This window comes from Pygoscelis adeliae, unplaced genomic scaffold, assembly GCF_000699105.1.
Source record: "Pygoscelis adeliae isolate BGI_AS28 unplaced genomic scaffold, ASM69910v1 Scaffold69, whole genome shotgun sequence".
NCBI classification, from domain to species: domain Eukaryota; kingdom Metazoa; phylum Chordata; class Aves; order Sphenisciformes; family Spheniscidae; genus Pygoscelis; species Pygoscelis adeliae.
Genome location: NW_008825619.1, coordinates 5,368,312 through 5,374,685, shown reverse-complemented (window position 1 = coordinate 5,374,685; position 6,374 = coordinate 5,368,312).

Sequence of the window (6,374 nt, the reverse complement as noted above, 5' to 3'; positions counted from 1 at the left end):
TAATATAATTCTGTATCTTAAGAGTGATGATTATCCACAGGGATGCTGAAAGAAAACAGAAAATAACCCTAAAACTTAAAAAGCATTTCTACTCACATGTGGGGCTAAAAAAGGCATGACCATCATAAAATGCTATAAAATGGGAAAATGCTTTTACAAGAAATTGTTCAAGAGCAGCTACTGCAATAAAGCAGAACTATAATAAAATAACAAACCTTAAGTGATTTAATAGCCAAAGATATAAACTAAACCTGGTTGTTAAATAAACACATTACATGTTCACTGAATAAACTATCAGCGTTTTCTGCATGCCAAAAATGGGTTTGCTCTCCCTTTGACTCTAAGACTTGCCTTTTTGACTGCCCATTTTCCAGCTGCAGAGGAAGGAACAGAAGGCACCCTCTTTCCTCCCCTCCTCCATCTGCCCATAAACGACAGCAGGGTCTCCTCTGCGAGAAGGACATGTGGGTCTGAATCCACTTGTGCTGAAGGAAGAGCTGAACCCTAGCCTCCCAATTTGCAGGCTGCCACGCGAAGTATGGGAAACCATCCTAAACACCTTGTAAAAAGACCAAGCCACAGCCAGCGTACTTACCATCAAGAAAAGGGCTCCGATAACCGGCCATCAAGGATTCGGCCCCCACCCTCTAGAGGTACGTCAAGCACAGTTCCTCCTTCCTCCATCTCCCATGGAGGGCAGGCAGCAGACACATCCCTGGCGTCACCCATCTCCCCGACAGCTCCGAGCGGCTCCCCCGGGAACGCCAAACTGCCCTTTGCAAGGACTGAACCCCAGTGGCAGTACAGGCACGGCTTTGCCCTGAATCAACCTGCCAAGTCCAACTTTTTAGGGACTGTAACACCCAATTAGGCACCAACAGTAAGTTACAGACCTCACTGAGAATGCCCTTATGGTGGTCATTACTAACACAATCCACTTTGCTCTTGTCTGCACTTACTTATGTTTGCACTGCAACTACGAGAGGGCTGACGAGGTAGCTTTCAGCACGGACGGGAAAGGCAAGCATTTTTTCCAAATCTCCCAATTTCAAACAGCACATTCGGATACTTAAAACAGCAAAATATTTCTTAAGACACTATTCGTTAGTTGGCCAGCATGAAAGGCAGAGACCTATTATTTTCCTATATTAGTATTAGAATAAAGAGTCCAATAAATTAAATTATTAAGTATAGAAACAAAGCTGGATATCTATGCTATTTAGAGTCTCCAGATATGCAGGGTCCACATACATAGGCCCACATATGTAAAATATGAGCCCCACGAAAGTCAATGGCAATTTTGCTTTGAGCATCAGTGGAATGAGGATTTCCTCGCTAATCTTATGAGAGACAGCAGTTTTAGATGCTAAATTCTTAAAAAAATATTTACATGAACAAATTAGAATATGCGACTGCCAGCATTAAAATTGATGTATGTATACAGGAAGTACACAGTTAAAAAAAAAAAAAGGTGAATGTAATACTAAATATGAAAAGAGTATTGATGCAATATATCTAGCATTTGCAAAGGCAAATGATCTGTCCACTCATCATTTTGATTAAAAAATCCAAATAATTTACAAACATAATAAAATTAGCTTTTAAAAAGCCATTATTTAACACGAAATCGTAACTAAGTTACTAATCGTAACTGTCCCACCAAGGACAGTTCTTGGTCTTTTGCTATTTAACAGTTTACCAATTACCCAGAAGACAAACAGTTGCTGCTGATACAAGCCACAGCTGGCAGAGGGACCGGGGGAAATGGTAAACAGGGAGAGGATACGCCACTGACAGACAGATCTGGATCACGCATTTGAAGGACATCAACACAGGCGACAAAGATAATGAAAAGCTACCTATTTAGGAAAAAAATACAAGGGTATTTTATATAAAAATGTTGGAATTACAGGGAATTATGGAATTATGGTGTGTAATTAGATAGGCATGAAGACTATCATAACTTACTAGATGTCTAGACAGAAAGAGGGTTAAAAAGGGAGATCACTGTACGCCTCTGTTTGGCACCAGCGTGACAGATAATATGTACCTTCCAACATCCACAATTCAAAATGTTAAAAGGCCAAAAAAAAATCTTCAAGAATTACTAAGGCTGAAAATAAGATCTCTTACTACCAAGTCAGAACACTAAATTTATTTATTATACCAAGGAGTAGCTCAGTCCTTGCCTGTAAGTATGTACCTATGGGAACAAAAGCTTCAAAACAAACTCTTCAATGGAGCAGCCAAAGGTCAAACAAGACGCCGTAACTGGAAGTTGAAGCTGGACAAATTCAGAAGAGAAGATAGTTGGGAGTTTTTTTTGTTCTTAAAGCAAGGGCAGTTAGCCACTGCAATGACCGCAGGCCAATTTTTAAAAGCAGCTTCAGGTGGCTTTCTTAAATATGAGCTCTGATGCACGCAGTAATGCAGGGAAATATTCTGAATGTAATACTCTAATCTGACCTGTATAAAACAAATTTCCTCTTTCCTTATGATCAAGAAATACAGCGATAGTTCAGACTCCAGCTCACCAAACCATGCAATGAATCTGTACTTAGAAATACCTACGCTAAACAGAAGTTAAAATACACAAGGGACACCATCCTCCCCAAGTATTGAGGCATCTTATTGTCATAAAAATCAATGTAAATTGCATCTAAGTACGATGCAGGTGACCAAATGTATTTATAGCAACAGCCATGAGATGATGCAACCCCAAAATATGATTGTCTCCGATCACAATTGCTGAAGTTATCAATAACTCTGAACCTAAAAACTTATGGATCACCGTGCTTGTTACCAACAGGGATGTGCTGCATGTAACCAAGTCAAACCAGAAAACAGGATAATACGTGTAAATAAAATTTGGAAATAAAAACTGATCATAAGGAACTTCAGTTTGGAAGATACCTGCAAGAGATTTCCAGTGAAAACATTGTTAGAACTCACGAAAATGGATCATCATCACTTTTTAAACACAAACATTGCTGCATCCTACATCCCAGGTATCTGCTTAGCATCTCATTACAACAGTTAAACATGAACTGATTGCAGAATTGGAAGCTGATCGTCTGGCCATCAGCAGTCCTGGTATGGCTAATACTAGCAAATACAGGAGAACCCCAACTAGCAGCAATTTACAATTCTTTTTTTAAAAAAAAAAAAAAAAACAGAAAAAGCCCATGTCCTTGGGCACTGAGCCTATCTTATTCCCTTATATTTCACTAAATTTGCATGAAAGGCTTCAGGAAAGTGAAAGATGTATTATGGAAGGCAAGCTCTCTCAAACAATCATCTGTTATTTTCTTTATAAAAAGGAAGTGTAGGAGGGGATTGAAGGAGGCTTAACTTTCAACAGTTTGATTAAAAAGCACTACGCAAACCATATTAAGCATATAAACTCATAAAAATAGCAGCCATTGTGAAAGTACATTCCTACTCAAGGTGCAGATCCAATCATATTCAGCATTTTCACCACTGATCTGTCAGCAAATACAGAAAGAAAATCTGAAAAATTCTGTCCGGCAAGGATAGCACTCAGAGTAATCATTTAATGACTTGGGTTTATTCAGGCAAAATTAATTTATTCTAGCAAATATAAAGTTTATAGCTGGACATAAAATATTCTAACCTACTGTAGAACTCTATGCATGTTCTGGAGAGGAACATCTCCAAAATATTCCCAGTGAGCAAGTAGGTGAACCTGCGCTCCTATTACGATGACACAGAAATGAAGAGGCACAGAGCAGTCCTTCGATAAGTCAACAGGAAAACAGCAAGAGTACTGATTTTAGTATGTTGTATTGCATGGAGGAGGTGGATGTTAACACTGTATGTGCAGTTCTCCTTTAAACATTTTTATAAAAATACAGCCAAAACAATTCATATAGATACAGTAATAACAAAGGGCTAGAGAAAATGCCTTACAGCAAGAGTTAAAGAGCTGTCTGATTAGTTTAGAACAAGAGAATTGAAAGGTGACTTCATTAGAGAGTATAAACATCTCACTGAGAATAAAGTATTAGAGCTCTGAAGCAGAAACCAGAGGCAATGCCTGGAAACTGAAGCCAGACAAATTCATATTAGAAACAGAGCTTAATTACATTTTTCAGCAATGAGCGTCATTAACTACTGATGAAGTTAGAGTGAAATGTGGCTTCTTTGTCCTTCCACGTCTGTAAATGAAGACCAAGCACTTCTAGAAGATGCACTCTATGTAAGCACTAGCTTAATACAGGGGTAGCTGCATGAAGTCAGAAAGAGCCTATATTATACAGAGTTTAACCCAGATGATGTAATGGTCCTGCAAGACCTTAAAATTGCTAGGGCATATGAATCAGTGCCAAGATAAATAAATTAGCAGTAATAAACCACATAGGATCACGCAGCTCCATTACAAACAGATACCCCATTTTCGGTAAGTCACCCAGCCTTTCTACACGGGACCAAGGGATCTACATCTTGTAACAACAACATATTTCACTGACATGATCTCATTTCATAAAATAAAAAGGCTTTTCTTTTCATGCATATCTTAAAAGCCATATTTAAAGTTTTTCAGTACTTCTACTACTTAGTATCTGTGATAAATATCATCTATATATTAATACAGCGTTACTGAAAATTAACACTATATCAAAACTAACAAAAGTCAATGAACGCTTATTAATATAATACTTCAAAATGTTACCGCTGGCTGGCAAAGCTCATTAAGGTTTGAAATAACTATTTTGATAAAAGGAGAAACATTGATTACATAATTTGCACTCATTTTGTCACTTCTATCCTTTTTATTTTATCATTTTCTCTTCCGCTGCATAGTTGTTTGACACTGCTGACTCACAGGCGGCAAGCATATTCCCAGACTGAATGTAAATGCATCTTATGCCCCTAAATTGGCATTTTCCAGACATTCATCTCCTCCTTAACACCACCTGTACTCCGAGGGTGCATCTGAAAAGAGATTAAGCGAAGAAGCAAAACTGGCCTCCGAAACGGAATTGTTTCTTGATTGCTTTGTAGGAAACCGTTCCATTAGGTAAACAGCTACTCCTCCAGCATACAGAAGCAGAAACAGCACAAAAATGATCCCAACTTGGAGAGCGTAAATACCAAAACACAAACAGCCATGGGACAGCAGGACTCATTGGCCTACAAAATTTTATTACAAATAAAGAACTGGGAACTTCAGAGTATCATATATTCATACTAAATTTGGACTTACAGAGGGTATGGTCCTTAAGGAATACAAGTCCTAATCTTAAAAAAAAAAAAACACCAAAAAAAACCAACCCCATGAAAAAAAAAAAAAAAACCCCAGGCACAGAAGAGAACCCGAAGAGGTCAGGTAGCCCAAGCCCTCTTCCAAGGCAATCCAGACAGATTTGTCCAATCTGTTCCTCAGAGTCTCCAGGCAATCTATTCCAGCGCTCACTATTCTTGCCACTGGAAAGTTTTTGCCTTTTCTTTGTTTTCTGTTTGCCCCCCCCTTTTTTTTTTTTATATCTAACCCACATTCTTTTAGCTGCAGTTTAAGCTTCTCGTCCTATCCACTATGAATAGAAAACAGATTACTGCCTCTCTCCTGCCATCAGTCTTTTACATATCTGAAAATTTGTTTCTCCCATCAGTAAATAAGCGTGATTCGTTCAGACTTCTCAAAAGGTCACTTTTCTTAGATGTCTTGTTATCTGCTTCCTTCCCCTAAACAAACTGGTCCACATCTTTCTCGAATCCCAGTGCCTTGCCCACAGCAGTGTATGGGGCCAAAACATTATCATGTTTTCACGAACAGACTGCACTTAACTGGAGTACATCCTCGCACAACCTGCACAAAATCAGAGGTCAAGAAAGCAGTGAAAGAAAACGAGCACATTACAGGAAATCAGAGACACCAAGATTCTAGGGAAAAAGTAACATTATTCGCAAATACATGCAGGTTTTTATATCAATATTTTAGTCTACCGAGTTATTTTTGCCTCATTATAAATATGAATTTATTTCTACAGCATGATAAAAAAAGGGGGTCGTGATTCTACCTGAGGCTTCTAGAATAACAAACTCTACCAATGAGGAAGACTCTCAACATACATTATAAATAAGGAAAAAAAAGGCAAAATCATATATTATGTGCATATGCACAGTAAATATTTTGGCTAATTTAAATAGTTCTTAAAACATACATTTTTCTTATATTTTAAGAAAGAATGAAACCTTTTGCCTCTCAGAAAAGTTTAAAGCAAAGTCTTAAATAACAACCAGACTGCACTTTGAAATAATTCAGCATAATCATAGAATCATAGAATAGTTTGGGTTGGAAGGGATCTCTAAAGGTCATCTAGTCCAACCCCCCTGCAATGAGCAGGGACATC